Source organism: Anopheles funestus, unplaced genomic scaffold (assembly GCF_943734845.2).
Source record: "Anopheles funestus unplaced genomic scaffold, idAnoFuneDA-416_04 scaffold_26_ctg1, whole genome shotgun sequence".
In the NCBI taxonomy this organism is placed as follows: Eukaryota; Metazoa; Arthropoda; class Insecta; order Diptera; family Culicidae; genus Anopheles; species Anopheles funestus.
In genome coordinates, this window is record NW_026045357.1 from 88,853 (window position 1) to 109,516 (window position 20,664).

At 46.7% G+C, this 20,664-nt stretch overlaps 1 long non-coding RNA gene across 1 annotated transcript in view; it reads right to left on the reverse strand.

Annotated features, from left to right (window-relative positions):
* Positions 1 to 556: 556 nt before the first annotated feature.
* LOC125774538 (uncharacterized) overlaps positions 557 to 20,664 on the reverse strand; it is a 75,374-nt gene continuing 55,266 nt past the window's right edge. The window contains exons 10-15 of the long non-coding RNA XR_007421022.1: positions 11,930 to 13,566; positions 7,519 to 7,910; positions 5,405 to 5,544; positions 5,111 to 5,222; positions 1,303 to 2,268; positions 557 to 1,008 (exon numbers count right to left, since the gene is read on the reverse strand). This is a non-coding gene — a long non-coding RNA (uncharacterized LOC125774538). The remainder of the gene's footprint in view (positions 1,009 to 1,302; positions 2,269 to 5,110; positions 5,223 to 5,404; positions 5,545 to 7,518; positions 7,911 to 11,929; positions 13,567 to 20,664) is intronic.

Consider the following 20,664-nt stretch of genomic DNA (forward strand, 5'->3'; position numbering starts at 1 on the left):
ATTAGCCAAGACACATTAGCCGAGACACCTTAGCCAAGACACCTTAGCCAAGACACCTTTGCCAAGACACCTTAGCCAAGACACCTTAGCCAAGACACATTAGCCAAGACACATTAGCCAAGACACCTTAGCCAAGACACCTTAGCCAAGACACATTAGCCAAGACACATTAGCCGAGACACCTTAGCCAAGACACCTTAGCCAAGACACATTAGCCAAGACACCTAAGCCAAGAAACCTTAGCCAAGACACATTAGCCGAGACACATTAGCCAAGACACCTTAGCCGAGACACCTTAGCCAAGACACATTAGCCAAGACACATTAGCCAAGACACCTTAGCCAAGACACCTTAGCCAAGACACATTAGCCAAGACACATTTGCCAAGACACATTAGCCAAGACACCTAAGCCAAGACACCTTAGCCAAGACACATTAGCCGAGACACATTAGCCAAGACACCTTAGCCAAGACACCTTAGCCAAGACAACTTAGCCAAGACGCATTAGCCGAGACGCATTAGCCAAGACACCTAAGCTAAGACTCCTTAGCCAAGAAACCTCAGCCAAGACACATTAGCCAAGACACATTAGCCGAGACACCTTAGCCAAGACACCTTAGCCAAGACACCTTTGCCAAGACACCTTAGCCAAGACACCTTAGCCAAGACACATTAGCCAAGACACATTAGCCAAGACACCTTAGCCAAGACACCTTAGCCAAGACACATTAGCCAAGACACATTAGCCAAGACACATTAGCCAAGACACATTAGCCAAGACACCTTAGCCAAGACACATTAGCCAAGACACATTAGCCAAGACACATTAGCCAAGACACCTTAGCCAAGCCACATTAGCCAAGACACCTTAGCCAAGACACCTTAGCCAAGACACTTTAGCCAAGACACATTAGCCAAGACACCTTAGCCAAGACACCTTAGCCAAGACACATTAGCCAAGACACATTAGCCAAGACACATTTGCCAAGACACATTAGCCAAGACACCTAAGCCAAGACACCTTAGCCAAGACACATTAGCCGAGACACATTAGCCAAGACACATTAGCCGAGACACATTAGCCAAGACACATTAGCCAAGACACCTAAGCCAAGACACCTTAGCCAAGACACATTAGCCGAGACACCTTAGCCGAGACACCTTAGCCAAGACACCTTAGCCAAGACACCATAGCCAAGACACCTTAGCCAAGACACATTAACCGAGACTCCTTAGCCAAGGCACATTAGCCAAGACACATTAGCCAAGACACCTTAGCCAAGACACCTTAGCCAAGACACATTAGCCAAGACACATTAGCCAAGACACCTTAGCCAAGCCACATTAGCCAAGACACCTTAGCCAAGACACCTTAGCCAAGACACTTTAGCCAAGACACATTAGCCAAGACACCTTAGCCAAGACACCTTAGCCAAGACACATTAGCCAAGACACATTAGCCAAGACACATTTGCCAAGACACATTAGCCAAGACACCTAAGCCAAGACACCTTAGCCAAGACACATTAGCCGAGACACATTAGCCAAGACACATTAGCCGAGACACATTAGCCAAGACACATTAGCCAAGACACATTTGCCAAGACACATTAGCCAAGACAACTAAGCCAAGACACCTTAGCCAAGACACATTAGCCGAGACACATTAGCCAAGACACCTTAGCCGAGACACCTTAGCCAAGACACATTAGCCAAGACACATTAGCCAAGACACCTTAGCCAAGACACCTTAGCCAAGACACCTTAGCCAAGACACATTAGCCAAGACACATTAGCCAAGACACCTTAGCCAAGACACATTAGCCAAGACACATTAGCCAAGACACCTTAGCCAAGACACATTAGCCAAGACACATTAGCCAAGACACATTAGCCAAGACACCTTAGCCAAGACACCTTAGCCAAGACACATTAGCCAAGACACATTAGCCAAGACACCTTAGCCAAGACACATTAGCCAAGACACCTTAGCCAAGACACCTTAGCCAAGACACATTAGCCAAGACACATTAGCCAAGACACCTTAGCCAAGACACCTTAGCCAAGACACATTAGCCAAGACACATTAGCCAAGACACATTTGCTAAGACACATTAGCCAAGACACCTAAGCCAAGACACCTTAGCCAAGACACATTAGCCGAGACACATTAGCCAAGACACATTAGCCGAGACACATTAGCCAAGACACATTAGCCAAGACACATTTGCCAAGACACATTAGCCAAGACACCTAAGCCAAGAAACCTTAGCCAAGACACATTAGCCGAGACACATTAGCCAAGACACCTTAGCCGAGACACCTTAGCCAAGACACATTAGCCAAGACACATTAGCCAAGACACCTTAGCCAAGACACCTTAGCCAAGACACATTAGCCAAGACACATTTGCCAAGACACATTAGCCAAGACACCTAAGCCAAGACACCTTAGCCAAGACACATTAGCCGAGACACATTAGCCAAGACACCTTAGCCAAGACACCTTAGCCAAGACACCTTAGCCAAGACACTTTAGCCACGACACCTTAGCCAAGACACATTAACCGAGACACCTTAGCCAAGACACATTAGCCAAGACACATTAGCCGAGACACCTTAGCCAAGACACATTAGCCGAGACACCTTAGCCAAGACACATTAGCCAAGACACCTTAGCCAAGACACATTAGCCAAGACACATTAGCCGAGACACATTAGCCAAGACACCTTAGCCAAGACACCTTAGCCAAGACACCTTAGCCAAGACACTTTAGCCACGACACCTTAGCCAAGACACATCAGCCGAGACACCTTAGCCGAGACACCTTAGCCAAGACACATTAGCCAAGACACCTTAGCCAAGACACATTAGCCAAGACACATTAGCCAAGACACCTTAGCCAAGACACCTTAGCCAAGACACATTAGCCAAGACACATTAGCCAAGACACCTTTGCCAAGACACCTTAGCCAAGACACTTTAGCCACGACACCTTAGCCAAGACACCTTAGCCAAGACACTTTAGCCACGACACCTTAGCCAAGACACATTAGCCGAGACACCTTAGCCAAGACACATTAGCCAAGACACATTAGCAGAGACACTTTAGCCAAGACACCTTAGCCAAGACACCTTAGCCAAGACACCTTAGCCAAGACACTTTAGCCACGACACCTTAGCCAAGACACATTAGCCGAGACACCTTAGCCAAGACACATTAGCCAAGACACATTAGCCGAGACACCTTAGCCAAGACACATTAGCCGAGACACATTAGCCAAGACACATTAGCCAAGACACCTTAGCCAAGACACATTAGCCAAGACACATTAGCCAAGACACCTTTGCCAAGACACCTTAGCCAAGACACTTTAGCCACGACACCTTAGCCAAGACACTTTAGCCAAGACACTTTAGCCACGACACCTTAGCCAAGACACATTAGCCGAGACACCTTAGCCAAGACACATTAGCCAAGACACCTTTGCCAAGACACCTTAGCCAAGACACCTTAGCCAAGACACCTTAGCCAAGACACCTTAGCCAAGACACTTTAGCCACGACACCTTAGCCAAGACACATTAGCCGAGACACCTTAGCCAAGACACATTAGCCAAGACACATTAGCCGAGACACCTTAGCCAAGACACTTTAGCCACGACACCTTAGCCAAGACACATTAGCCGAGACACCTTAGCCAAGACACATTAGCCAAGACACCTTAGCCAAGACACATTAGCCAAGACACATTAGCCAAGACACCTTAGCCAAGACACCTTAGCCAAGACACCTTAGCCAAGACACCTTAGCCAAGACACATTAGCCAAGACACCTTAGCCAAATCACCTTAGCCAACACACATTAGCCACGACACCTTAGCCAAGACACATTAACCGAGACACCTTAGCCAAGACACATTAGCCAAGACACCTTAGCCAAGACACCTTAGCCAAGACACATTAGCCAAGACTCCTAAGCAAAGACACATTAGCCAAGACACCTTAGCCAAGACACCTTAGCCAAGACACATTAGCCGAGACACATTAGCCAAGACACATTATCCAAGACACTTTTGCCAAGACACATTAGCCGAGAAACATTAGCCAAGACACATTAGCCAAGACACATTAGCCGAGACACATTAGCCAAGACACCTTAGCCAAGACACATTAGCCAAGACACATTAGCCAAGACACATTAGCCAAGACACCTAAGCCAAGAAACCTTAGCCAAGACACATTAGCCGAGACACATTAGCCAAGACACCTTAGCCGAGACACCTTAGCCAAGACACATTAGCCAAGACACATTAGCCAAGACACCTTAGCCAAGACACCTTAGCCAAGACACATTAGCCAAGACACATTTGCCAAGACACATTAGCCAAGACACCTAAGCCAAGACACCTTAGCCAAGACACATTAGCCAAGACACATTAGCCAAGACACATTAGCCAAGACACATTTGCTAAGACACATTAGCCAAGACACCTAAGCCAAGACACCTTAGCCAAGACACTTTAGCCACGACACCTTAGCCAAGACACATTAGCCAAGACACCTTTGCCAAGACACCTTAGCCAAGACACCTTAGCCAAGACACATTAGCCAAGACACATTAGCCAAGACACCTTAGCCAAGACACCTTAGCCAAGACACATTAGCCAAGACACATTTGCCAAGACACATTAGCCAAGACACCTAAGCCAAGACACCTTAGCCAAGACACATTAGCCAAGACACATTAGCCGAGACACATTAGCCAAGACACATTTGCTAAGACACATTAGCCAAGACACCTAAGCCAAGACACCTTAGCCGAGACACATTTGCCAAGACACCTTAGCCAAGACACCTTTGCCAAGACACCTTAGCCAAGACACCTTAGCCAAGACACATTAGCCAAGACACATTAGCCAAGACACCTTAGCCAAGACACCTTAGCCAAGATACATTAGCCAAGACACATTTGCCAAGACACATTAGCCAAGACACCTAAGCCAAGACACCTTAGCCAAGACACATTAGCCAAGACACATTAGCCAAGACACATTAGCCAAGACACATTTGCTAAGACACATTAGCCAAGACACCTAAGCCAAGACACCTTAGCCAAGACACATTAGCCGAGACACATTAGCCAAGACACATTAGCCGAGACACATTAGCCAAGACACATTAGCCAAGACACATTTGCCAAGACACATTAGCCAAGACACCTAAGCCAAGAAACCTTAGCCAAGACACATTAGCCGAGACACATTAGCCAAGACACCTTAGCCGAGACACCTTAGCCAAGACACATTAGCCAAGACACATTAGCCAAGACACCTTAGCCAAGACACCTTAGCCAAGACACATTAGCCAAGACACATTTGCCAAGACACATTAGCCAAGACACCTAAGCCAAGACACCTTAGCCAAGACACATTAGCCGAGACACATTAGCCAAGACACCTTAGCCAAGACACCTTAGCCAAGACACCTTAGCCAAGACACTTTAGCCACGACACCTTAGCCAAGACACATTAACCGAGACACCTTAGCCAAGACACATTAGCCAAGACACATTAGCCGAGACACCTTAGCCAAGACACATTAGCCGAGACACCTTAGCCAAGACACATTAGCCAAGACACCTTAGCCAAGACACATTAGCCAAGACACATTAGCCGAGACACATTAGCCAAGACACCTTAGCCAAGACACATTAGCCAAGACACCTTAGCCAAGACACATTAGCCAAGACACATTAGCCAAGACACCTTAGCCAAGACACCTTAGCCAAGACACATTAGCCAAGACACATTAGCCAAGACACATTAGCCAAGACACATTAGCCAAGACACCTTAGCCAAGACACCTTAGCCAAGACACATTAGCCAAGACACATTTGCCAAGACACATTAGCCAAGACACCTTAGCCAAGACACCTTAGCCAAGACACATTAGCCAAGACACATTAGCCAAGACACCTTTGCCAAGACACCTTAGCCAAGACACATTAGCCGAGACACTTTAGCCAAGACACCTTAGCCAAGACACCTTAGCCAAGACACCTTAGCCAAGACACTTTAGCCACGACACCTTAGCCAAGACACATTAGCCGAGACACCTTAGCCAAGACACATTAGCCAAGACACATTAGCCGAGACACCTTAGCCAAGACACATTAGCCGAGACACCTTAGCCAAGACACATTAGCCAAGACACCTTAGCCAAGACACATTAGCCAAGACACATTAGCCAAGACACCTTTGCCAAGACACCTTAGCCAAGACACTTTAGCCACGACACCTTAGCCAAGACACCTTAGCCAAGACACTTTAGCCACGACACCTTAGCCAAGACACATTAGCCGAGACACCTTAGCCAAGACACATTAGCCAAGACACCTTTGCCAAGACACCTTAGCCAAGACACCTTAGCCAAGACACCTTAGCCAAGACACCTTAGCCAAGACACTTTAGCCACGACACCTTAGCCAAGACACATTAGCCGAGACACCTTAGCCAAGACACATTTGCCAAGACACATTAGCCGAGACACCTTAGCCAAGACACATTAGCCGAGACACCTTAGCCAAGACACATTAGCCAAGACACCTTAGCCAAGACACATTAGCCAAGACACATTAGCCAAGACACCTTAGCCAAGACACCTTAGCCAAGACACATTAGCCAAGACACATTAGCCAAGACACCTTTGCCAAGACACATTAGCCAAGACACCTTAGCCAAAACACCTTAGCCAACACACATTAGCCACGACACTTTAGCCAAGACACATTAACCGAGACACCTTAGCCAAGACACATTAGCCAAGACACCTTAGCCAAGACACCTTAGCCAAGACACATTAGCCAAGACTCCTTAGCAAAGACACATTAGCCAAGACACCTTAGCCAAGACACCTTAGCCAAGACACATTAGCCGAGACACATTAGCCAAGACACATTATCCAAGACACTTTTGCCAAGACACATTAGCCGAGAAACATTAGCCAAGACACATTAGCCAAGACACATTACCCGAGACACATTAGCCAAGACACCTTAGCCAAGACACATTAGCCAAGACACATTAGCCAAGACACATTAGCCAAGACACCTTAGCCAAGACACCTTAGCCAAGACACATTAGCCGAGACACATTAGCCCAGACACATTAGCCAAGACACATTTGCCAAGACACATTAGCCAAGACACCTTAGCCAAGACACCTTAGCCAAGACACAGTAGCCAAGACACATTAGCCAAGACACCTTAGCCGAGACACCTTAGCCAAGACACATTAGCCGAGACACATAAGCCAAGACACATTAGCCAAGACACATTAGCCAAGACACATTAGCCAAGACACCTTAGCCAAGACACCTTAGCCAAGACACCTTAGCCAAGACACATTAGCCAAGACACATTAGCCAAGACACCTTAGCCAAGACACCTTAGCCAAGACACCTTAGCCAAGACACAATAGCCACGACACCTTAGCCAAGACACATTGACCGAGACACCTTAGCCAAGACACATTAGCCAAGACACCTTAGCCAAGACACCTTAGCCAAGACACATTAGCCAAGACACATTAGCCAAGACACATTAGCCAAGACACCTTAGCCAAGACACCTTAGCCAAGACACATTAGCCGAGACACATTAGCCAAGACACATTAGCCAAGACACATTTACCAAGACACATTAGCCGAGACACATTAGCCAAGACACCTTAGCCAAGACACCTTAGCCAAGACACCTTAGCCAAGACACATTAGCCAAGACACATTAGCCAAGACACATTAGCCGAGACACATTAGCCAAGACACCTTAGCCAAGACACCTTAGCCAAGACACCTTAGCCAAGACACATTAGCCAAGACACATTAGCCGAGACACATTAGCCGAGACACCTTAGCCAAGACACATTAGCCAAGACACATTAGCCAAGATACCTAAGCCAAGACACATTAGCCAAGACACCTTAGCCAAGACACATTAGCCAAGACACATTAGCCAAGACACCTTAGCCAAGACACCTAAGCCAAGACACCTTAGCTAAGACACATTATCCGAGACACATTAGCCGAGACACATTAGCCAAGACACCTTAGTCTAGACACCTTAGCCAAGACACCTTAGCCAAGACACCTTAGCCAAGACACATTAGCCAAGACACATTAGCCGAGACACATTAGCCAAGACACCTCAGCCAAGATACATTAGCCAAGACACATTAGCCAAGACACCTAAGCCAAGACACCTTAGAGAACAGACACATTAGCCGAGACACATTAGCCAAGACACCTTAGTCAAGACACCTTAGCCAAGACATCTTAGCCAAGACACATTAGCCAAGACACCTTAGCCAAGACACATTAGCCAAGACACCTTAGCCAAGACACATTAGCAAAGACACATTAGCCGAGACACCTTAGAAAAGACACATAAGCCAAGACACATTAGCCAAGACACCTTAGCCAAGACACATTAGCCAAGACACCTTAGCCAAGACACCTTAGCCAAGACACTTTAGCCAAGACACATTAGCCAAGACACATTAGCCAAGACACCTTAGCCAAGACACCTTAGCCAAGACACCTTAGCCAAGACACATTAGCCAAGACACATTAGCCAAGACACATTAGCCGAGACACATTAGCCAAGACACCTTAGCCAAGACACATTAGCCAAGACTCCTTAGCCAAGACACATTAGCCAAGACACATTAGCCGAGACACATTAGCCAAGACACCTTAGCCAAGACACATTAGCCAAGACACATTAGCCAAGATACCTTAGCCAAGACACATTAGCCAAGACACCTTAGCCAAGACACATTAGCCAAGACACATTAGCCAAGACACCTTAGCCAAGACACCTAAGCCAAGACACCTTAGCTAAGACACATTATCCGAGACACTTTAGCCAAGACACATTAGCCAAGACACATTAGCCGAGACACATTAGCCGAGACACATTAGCCAAAACACCTTAGCCAAGACACATTAGCCGAGACACATTAGCCAAGACACCTTAGCCAAGACACCTTAGCCAAGACACATTAGCCGAGACACATTAGCCAAAACACCTTAGCCAAGACACATTAGCCAAGACACATTAGCCAAGACACATTAGCCGAGACACCTTAGCCGAGACACATTAGCCAAGACACCTTAGCCAAGACACCTTAGCCAAGACACATTAGCCAAGATACCTTAGCCAAGACACATTAGCCAAGACACATTAGCCAAGACACATTAGCCAAGACACCTTAGCCAAGACACATTAGCAAAGACACATTAGCCGAGACACCTTAGAAAAGACACATAAGCCAAGACACATTAGCCGAGACACTTTAGCCAAGACACCTTAGACAAGACACCTTAGCCAAGACACATTAGCCAAGACACCTTAGCCAAGACACATTAGCCAAGACACATTAGCCGAGACACATTAGCCAAGACACCTTAGCCAAGACACATTAGCCAAGACACATTAGCCAAGATACCTTAGCCAAGACACATTAGCCAAGACACATTAGCCAAGACACATTAGCCAAGACACCTTAGCCAAGACACATTAGCCAAGACACATTAGCCAAGACACATTAGCCAAGACACCTTAGCCAAGACACCTTAGCCAAGATACCTTAGCCAAGACACATTAGCCAAGACACCTTAGCCGAGACACATAAGCCGAGACACATTAGCCAAGACACCTTATCCAAGACTCCTTAGCCAAGACACATTAGCCAAGACACCTTAGTCAAGACACCTTAGCCAAGACACATTAGCCGAGACACATAAGCCAAGACACCTTAGCCAAGACACCTTAGCCAAGACACCTTAGCCAAGACACATTAGCCAAGACACCTTAACCAAGACACATTAGCCAAGACACCTTAGCCAAGACACCTTAGCCAAGACACCTTAGCCAAGACACCTTAGCCAAGACACATAAGCCAAGACACATTAGCCGAGACACATAAGCCAAGACACCTTAGCCAAGACACATTAGCCGAGACACATTAGCCAAGACACCTTAGCCAAGACACATTAGCCAAGACACCTTAGCCAAGACACCTTAGCCAAGACACCTTAGCCAAGACACCTTAGCCAAGACACCTTAGCCAAGACACATTAGCCGAGACACATTAGCCGAGACACATTAGCCAAGACACCTAAGCCAAGACACATTAGCCGAGACACCTTAGCCAAGACACATTAGCCAAGACACATTAGGCAAGACACATTAGCCAAGACACCTTAGCCAAGACACATTAGCCGAGACACATAAGCCGAGACACATTAGCCAAGACACCTTATCCAAGACACCTTAGCCAAGACACATAAGCCAAGACACCTTAGCCAAGACACCTTAGCCAAGACACATTAGCCGAGACACATAAGCCAAGACACCTTAGCCAAGACACCTTAGCCAAGACACCTTAGCCAAGACACATTAGCCAAGACACCTTAGCCAAGACACATTAGCCAAGACACCTTAGCCAAGACACCTTAGCCAAGACACCTTAGCCAAGACACCTTAGCCAAGACACCTTAGCCAAGACACATAAGCCAAGACACATTAGCCGAGACACCTTAGCCAAGACACCTTAGCCAAGACACATTAGCCGAGACACATTAGCCAAGACACCTTAGCCAAGACACCTTAGCCAAGACACATTAGCCAAGACTCCTTAGCCAAGACACATTAGCCAAGACACATTAGCCAAGACACCTTAGCCAAGACACCTTAGCCAAGACACATTAGCCGAGACACATTAGCCAAGACACATTAGCAGAGACACTTTTACCAAGACACATTAGCCGAGACACATTAGCCAAGACACATTAGCCAAGAAACAATAGCCGAGACACATTAGCCAAGACACCTTAGCCAAGACACATTAGCCACCACACATTAGCCAAGACACATTAGCCAAGACACCTTAGCCAAGACACCTTATCCAAGACACATTAGCCAAGACACATTAGCCAAGACACCTTAGCCAAGACACCTTAGCCAAGAAACATTAGCCGAGACACATAAGCCAAGACACATTAGCCAAGACACATTAGCCAAGACACATTAGCCAGACACCTTAGCCAAGACACCTTAGCCAAGACACCTTAGCCAAGACACATTAGCCAAGACACATTAGCCAAGACACCTTAGCCAAGACACCTTAGCCAAGACACCTTAGCCAAGACACTTTAGCCACGACACCTTAGCCAAGACACATTAACCGAGACACCTTAGCCAAGACACATAAGCCGAGACACCTTAGCCAAGACACATTAGCCGAGACACCTTAGCCAAGACACCTTAGCCAAGACACCTTAGCCAAGACACATTAGCCAAGACACATAAGCCGAGACACATTAGCCAAGACACCTTATCCAAGACACCTTAGCCCAGACACATAAGCCAAGACACCTTAGCCAAGACACCTTAGCCAAGACACATTAGCCGAGACACATAAGCCAAGACACCTTAGCCAAGACACCTTAGCCAAGACACCTTAGCCAAGACACATTAGCCAAGACACCTTAGCCAAGACACATTAGCCAAGACACCTTAGCCAAGACACCTTAGCCAAGACACCTTAGCCAAGACACCTTAGCCAAGACACCTTAGCCAAGACACATAAGCCAAGACACATTAGCCGAGACACCTTAGCCAAGACACCTTAGCCAAGACACATTAGCCGAGACACATTAGCCAAGACACCTTAGCCAAGACACCTTAGCCAAGACACATTAGCCAAGACTCCTTAGCCAAGACACATTAGCCAAGACACATTAGCCAAGACACCTTAGCCAAGACACCTTAGCCAAGACACATTAGCCGAGACACATTAGCCAAGACACATTAGCAGAGACACTTTTACCAAGACACATTAGCCGAGACACTTAAGCCAAGACACATTAGCCAAGACACAATAGCCGAGACACATTAGCCAAGACACCTTAGCCAAGACACATTAGCCACCACACATTAGCCAAGACACATTAGCCAAGACACATTAGCCAAGACACCTTAGCCAAGACACCTTAGCCAAGACACATTAGCCGAGACACATTAGCCAAGACACATTAGCCAAGACACCTTAGCCAAGACACCTTAGCCAAGACACATTAGCCGAGACACATTAGCCAAGACACCTAAGCCAAGACACATTAGCCAAGACACCTTAGCCAAGACACATAAGCCAAGACACCTTAGCCAAGACACCTTAGCCAAGACACCTTAGCCAAGACACATTAGCCGAGACACATTAGCCGAGACACATTAGCCAAGACACCTAAGCCAAGACACATTAGCCGAGACACCTTAGCCAAGACACATTAGCCAAGACACATTAGGCAAGACACATTAGCCAAGACACCTTAGCCAAGACACATTAGCCGAGACACATAAGCCGAGACACATTAGCCAAGACACCTTATCCAAGACACCTTAGCCAAGACACATAAGCCAAGACACCTTAGCCAAGACACCTTAGCCAAGACACATTAGCCGAGACACATAAGCCAAGACACATTAGCCAAGACACCTTAGCCAAGACACCTTAGCCAAGACACCTTAGCCAAGACACCTTAGCCAAGACACCTTAGCCAAGACACATAAGCCAAGACACATTAGCCGAGACACCTTAGCCAAGACACCTTAGCCAAGACACATTAGCCGAGACACATTAGCCAAGACACCTTAGCCAAGACACCTTAGCCAAGACACATTAGCCAAGACTCCTTAGCCAAGACACATTAGCCAAGACACATTAGCCAAGACACCTTAGCCAAGACACCTTAGCCAAGACACATTAGCCGAGACACATTAGCCAAGACACATTAGCAGAGACACTTTTACCAAGACACATTAGCCGAGACACATTAGCCAAGACACATTAGCCAAGACACAATAGCCGAGACACATTAGCCAAGACACCTTAGCCAAGACACATTAGCCACCACACATTAGCCAAGACACATTAGCCAAGACACATTAGCCAAGACACCTTAGCCAAGACACCTTAGCCAAGACACATTAGCCGAGACACATTAGCCAAGACACATTAGCCAAGACACATTTGCCTAGACACATTAGCCAAGACACCTTAGCCAAGACACCTTATCCAAGACACATTAGCCAAGACACATTAGCCAAGACACCTTAGCCAAGACACCTTAGCCAAGAAACATTAGCCGAGACACATAAGCCAAGACACATTAGCCAAGACACATTAGCCAAGACACATTAGCCAGACACCTTAGCCAAGACACCTTAGCCAAGACACCTTAGCCAAGACACATTAGCCAAGACACATTAGCCAAGACACCTTAGCCAAGACACATTAGCCAAGACTCCTTAGCCAAGACACATTAGCCAAGACACATTAGCCAAGACACCTTAGCCAAGACACCTTAGCCAAGACACATTAGCCGAGACACATTAGCCAAGACACATTAGCAGAGACACTTTTACCAAGACACATTAGCCGAGACACATTAGCCAAGACACATTAGCCAAGACACAATAGCCGAGACACATTAGCCAAGACACCTTAGCCAAGACACATTAGCCACCACACATTAGCCAAGACACATTAGCCAAGACACATTAGCCAAGACACCTTAGCCAAGACACCTTAGCCAAGACACATTAGCCGAGACACATTAGCCAAGACACATTAGCCAAGACACATTTGCCTAGACACATTAGCCAAGACACCTTAGCCAAGACACCTTATCCAAGACACATTAGCCAAGACACATTAGCCAAGACACATTAGCCAAGACACCTTAGCCAAGAAACATTAGCCGAGACACATAAGCCAAGACACATTAGCCAAGACACATTAGCCAAGACACATTAGCCAGACACCTTAGCCAAGACACCTTAGCCAAGACACCTTAGCCAAGACACATTAGCCAAGACACATTAGCCAAGACACCTTAGCCAAGACACCTTAGCCAAGACACCTTAGCCAAGACACTTTAGCCACGACACCTTAGCCAAGACACATTAACCGAGACACCTTAGCCAAGACACATTAGCCGAGACACCTTAGCCAAGACACATTAGCCGAGACACCTTAGCCAAGACACCTTAGCCAAGACACCTTAGCCAAGACACATTAACCGAGACACCTTAGCCAAGACACATTAGCCAAGACACCTTAGCCAAGACACCTTAGCCAAGACACATTAGCCAAGACTCCTTAGCAAAGACACATTAACCAAGACACCTTAGCCAAGACACATTAGCCGAGACACATTAGCCAAGACACATTATCCAAGACACTTTTGCCAAGACACATTAGCCGAGAAACATTAGCCGAGACACATAAGCCAAGACACATTATCCAAGACACTTTTGCCAAGACACATTAGCCGAGAAACATTAGCCGAGACACATAAGCCAAGACACATTAGCCAAGACACATTAGCCAAGACACATTAGCCAAGACACCTTAGCCAAGACACATTAGCCAAGACACATAAGCCGAGACACATTAGCCAAGACACCTTAGCCAAGACGCATTAGCCAAGACACATTAGCCAAGATACCTTAGCCAAGACACATTAGCCAAGACACATTATCCGAGACACAATAGCCAAGACACTAAAGCCAAGACACCTTAGCCAAGACACATTAGCCGAGACACATTAGCCAAGACTCCTTAGCCAAGACACCTTAGCCAAGACGCATTAGCCGAGACGCATTAGCCAAGACACCTAAGCTAAGACACCTTAGCCAAGAAACCTCAGCCAAGACACATTAGCCAAGACACCTTAGCCAAGACACCTTAGCCAAGACACCTTAGCCAAGACACATTAGCCAAGACACATTAGCCGAGACACATTAGCCAAGACACATTTGCCAAGACACATTAGCCAAGACACCTAAGTCAAGACACCTTAGCCAAGACACATTAGCCGAGACACATTAGCCAAGACACCTTAGCCGAGACACCTTAGCCAAGACACATTAGCCAAGACACATTAGCCAAGACACCTTAGCCAAGACACCTTAGCCAAGACACCTTAGCCAAGACACCTTAGCCAAGACACCTTAGCCAAGACACATTAGCCAAGACACATTAGCCAAGACACATTAGCCAAGACACCTTAGCCAAGACACCTTAGCCAAGACACATTAGCCGAGACACATTAGCCAAGACACATTAGCCAAGACACATTAGCCAAGACACATTAGCCGAGACACATTAGCCAAGACACCTTAGCCAAGACACCTTAGCCAAGACACCTTAGCCAAGACACATTAGCCAAGACACATTAGCCAAGACACATTAGCCGAGACACATTAGCCAAGACACCTTAGCCAAGACACATTAGCCAAGACACCTTAGCCAAGACACATTAGCCAAGACACATTAGCCGAGACACATTAGCCAAGACACCTCAGCCAAGATACATTAGCCAAGACACATTAGCCAAGACACCTTAGCCAAGACACCTTAGCCAAGACACATTAGCCGAGACACATTAGCCAAGACACCTTAGCCAAGACACCTTAGCCAAGACATCTTAGCCAAGACACATTAGCCAAGACACCTTAGCCAAGACACATTAGCCAAGACACCTTAGCCAAGACGCATTAGCCAAGACACCTTAGCCAAGACACATTAGCCAAGACACATTAGCCAAGACACATTAGCCGAGACACATTAGCCAAGACACCTTAGCCAAGACACATTAGCCAAGACACCTTAGCCAAGACACCTTAGCCAAGACACATTAGCCAAGACACCTTAGCCAAGACACCTTAGCCAAGACACATTAGCCGAGACACATTAGCCAAGACACCTTAGCCAAGACACATTAGCCGAGACACCTTAGCCAAGACACCTTAGCCAAGACACCTTAGCCAAGACACATTAGCCAAGACACATTAGCCGAGACACATTAGCCAAGACACATTAGCCGAGACACATTAGCCAAGACACCTTAGCCAAGGCACATTAGCCAAGACACCTTAGCCAAGACACATTAGCCAAGACACATTAGCCGAGACACCTTAGCCAAGACACCTTAGCCAAGACACATTAGCCAAGACACCTTAGCCAAGACACCTTAGAAAAAACACCTTAGCCAAGACACATTAGCCAAGACACATTAGCCAAGACACATTAGCCGAGACACCTTAGCCAAGACACATTAGCCAAGACACTTTTGCCAAGACACATTAGCCGAGACACATTAGCCAAGACACATTAGCCAAGACACATTAGCCGAGACACATTAGCCAAGACACCTTAGCCAAGACACATTAGCCAAGACACATTAGCCAAGACACATTAGCCAAGACACATTAGCCAAGACACCTTAGCCAAGACACCTTAGCCAAGACACATTAGCCGAGACACATTAGCCAAGACACACTAGCCAAGACACATTTGCCAAGACACATTAGCCAAGACACCTTAGCCAAGACACCTTAGCCAAGACACATTAGCCAAGACACATTAGCCAAGACACCTTAGCCAAGACACATTAACCAAGACACCTTAGCCAAGACACCTTAGCCAAGACACTTTAGCCACGACACCTTAGCCAAGACACATTAACCGAGACACCTTAGCCAAGACACATTAGCCAAGACACCTTAGCCAAGACACCTTAGCCAAGACACATTAGCCAAGACACATTAGCCAAGACACATTAGCCAAGACACATTAGCCAAGACACCTTAGCCAAGACACCTTAGCCAAGACACATTAGCCAAGACACATTAGCCGAGACACATAAGCCAAGACACATTAGCCAAGACACATTAGCCAAGACACATTAGCCAAGACACCTTAGCCAAGACACCTTAGCCAAGACACATTAGCCAAGACACATTAGCCAAGACACCTTAGCCAAGACACCTTAGCCAAGACACCTTAGCCAAGACACTTTAGCCACGACACCTTAGCCAAGACACATTAACCGAGACACCTTAGCCAAGACACATTAGCCAAGACACCTTAGCCAAGACACCTTAGCCAAGACACATTAGCCAAGACACATTAGCCGAGACGCATTAGCCAAGACACATTAGCCAAGACACATTAGCCAAGACACATTAGCCAAGACACATTAGCCAAGACACATTAGCCAAGACACCTTAGCCAAGACACCTTAGCCAAGACACATTAGCCGAGACGCATTAGCCAAGACACATTAGCCAAGACACATTAGCCAAGACACATTAGCCGAGACACATTAGCCAAGACACCTTAGCCAAGACACCTTAGCCAAGACACCTTAGCCAAGACACATTAGCCAAGACACATTAGCCAAGACACATTAGCCGAGACACATTAGCCAAGACACCTTAGCCAAGACACATTAGCCAAGACACCTTAGCCAAGACACCTTAGCCAAGACACCTTAGCCAAGACACATTAGCCAAGACACCTCAGCCAAGATACATTAGCCAAGACACATTAGCCAAGACACCTTAGCCAAGACACCTTAGCCAAGACACATTAGCCGAGACACATTAGCCAAGACACCTTAGCCAAGACACCTTAGCCAAGACATCTTAGCCAAGACACATTAGCCAAGACACCTTAGCCAAGACACATTAGCCAAGACACCTTAGCCAAGACGCATTAGCCAAGACACCTTAGCCAAGACACATTAGCCAAGACACATTAGCCAAGACACATTAGCCGAGACACATTAGCCAAGACACCTTAGCCAAGACACATTAGCCAAGACACCTTAGCCAAGACACATTAGCCAAGACACATTAGCCAAGACACATTAGCCAAGACACCTTAGCCAAGACACATTAGCCGAGACACATTAGCCAAGACACCTTAGCCAAGACACATTAGCCGAGACACCTTAGCCAAGACACCTTAGCCAAGACACCTTAGCCAAGACACATTAGCCAAGACACATTAGCCGAGACACATTAGCCAAGACACATTAGCCGAGACACATTAGCCAAGACACCTTAGCCAAGGCACATTAGCCAAGACACCTTAGCCAAGACACATTAGCCAAGACACATTAGCCGAGACACCTTAGCCAAGACACCTTAGCCAAGACACCTCAGCCAAGACACCTTAGCCAAGACACCTTAGAAAAAACACCTTAGCCAAGACACATTAGCCAAGACACATTAGCCGAGACACCTAAGCCAAGACACCTTAGCCAAGACACATTAGCCAAGACACATTAGCCGAGACACCTTATCCAAGACACATTAGCCAAGACACATTAGCCGAGACACATTAGCCAAGACACCTTAGCCAAGACACATTAGCCAAGACACCTTAGCCAAGACACATTAGCCAAGACACATTAGCCGAGACACATTAGCCAAGACATCTCAGCCAAGACACCTTAGCCAAGACACCTTAGAAAAAACACCTTAGCCAAGACACATTAGCCAAGACACATTAGCCGAGACACATTAGCCAAGACACCTTAGCCAAGACACCTTAGCCAAGACACCTTAGCCAAGACACATTAGCCATGACACATTAGCCAAGACACATAAGCCGAGACACATTAGCCAAGACACCTTAGCCAAGACACATTAGCCAAGACACCTTAGCCAAGACACATTAGCCAAGACACATTAGCCGAGACACATTAGCCAAGACACCTCAGCCAAGATACATTAGCCAAGACACATTAGCCAAGACACCTTAGCCAAGACACCTTAGCCAAGACACATTAGCCGAGACACATTAGCCAAGACACCTTAGCCAAGACACCTTAGCCAAGACATCTTAGCCAAGACACATTAGCCAAGACACCTTAGCCAAGACACATTAGCCAAGACACCTTAGCCAAGACGCATTAGCCAAGACACCTTTGCCAAGACACATTAGCCAAGACACATTAGCCAAGACACATTAGCCGAGACACATTAGCCAAGACACCTTAGCCAAGACACATTAGCCAAGACACCTTAGCCAAGACACCTTAGCCAAGACACATTAGCCAAGACACCTTAGCCAAGACACCTTAGCCAAGACACATTAGCCGAGACACATTAGCCAAGACACCTTAGCCAAGACACATTAGCCGAGACACCTTAGCCAAGACACCTTAGCCAAGACACCTTAGCCAAGACACATTAGCCAAGACACATTAGCCGAGACACATTAGCCAAGACGCATTAGCCGAGACACATTAGCCAAGACACCTTAGCCAAGGCACATTAGCCAAGACACCTTAGCCAAGACACATTAGCCAAGACACATTAGCCGAGACACCTTAGCCAAGACACCTTAGCCAAGACACATTAGCCAAGACACCTTAGCCAAGACACCTTAGAAAAAACACCTTAGCCAAGACACATTAGCCAAGACACATTAGCCGAGACACCTAAGCCAAGACACATTAGCCAAGACACTTTTGCCAAGACACATTAGCCGAGACACATTAGCCAAGACACATTAGCCAAGACACATTAGCCGAGACACATTAGCCAAGACACCTTAGCCAAGACACATTAGCCAAGACACATTAGCCAAGACACATTAGCCAAGACACATTAGCCAAGACACCTTAGCCAAGACACCTTAGCCAAGACACATTAGCCGAGACACATTAGCCAAGACACATTAGCCAAGACACATTTGCCAAGACACATTAGCCGAGACACCTTAGCCAAGACACCTTAGTCAAGACACATTAGCCAAGACACATTAGCCAAGACACCTTAGCCAAGACACATTAACCAAGACACCTTAGCCAAGACACATTAGCCAAGACACATTAGCCAAGACACATTAGCCAAGACACCTTAGCCAAGACACTTTAGCCACGACACCTTAGCCAAGACACATTAACCGAGACACCTTAGCCAAGACACATTAGCCAAGACACCTTAGCCAAGACACCTTAGCCAAGACACATTAGCCAAGACACATTAGCCAAGACACATTAGCCAAGACACATTAGCCAAGACACCTTAGCCAAGACACCTTAGCCAAGACACATTAGCCAAGACACATTAGCCGAGACACATAAGCCAAGACACATTAGCCAAGACACATTAGCCAAGACACATTAGCCAAGACACCTTAGCCAAGACACCTTAGCCAAGACACATTAGCCAAGACACATTAGCCAAGACACCTTAGCCAAGACACCTTAGCCAAGACACCTTAGCCAAGACACTTTAGCCACGACACCTTAGCCAAGACACATTAACCGAGACACCTTAGCCAAGACACATTAGCCAAGACACCTTAGCCAAGACACCTTAGCCAAGACACCTTAGCCAAGACACCTTAGCCAAGACACATTAGCCGAGACACATTAGCCAAGACACATTAGCCAAGACACATTAGCCAAGACACATTAGCCGAGACACATTAGCCAAGACACCTTAGCCAAGACACCTTAGCCAAGACACATTAGCCAAGACACATTAGCCAAGACACATTAGCCGAGACACATTAGCCAAGACACCTTAGCCAAGACACATTAGCCAAGACACCTTAGCCAAGACACATTAGCCAAGACACATTAGCCGAGACACATTAGCCAAGACACCTCAGCCAAGATACATTAGCCAAGACACATTAGCCAAGACACCTTAGCCAAGACACCTTAGCCAAGACACATTAGCCGAGACACATTAGCCAAGACACATAAGCCAAGACACCTTAGCCAAGACATC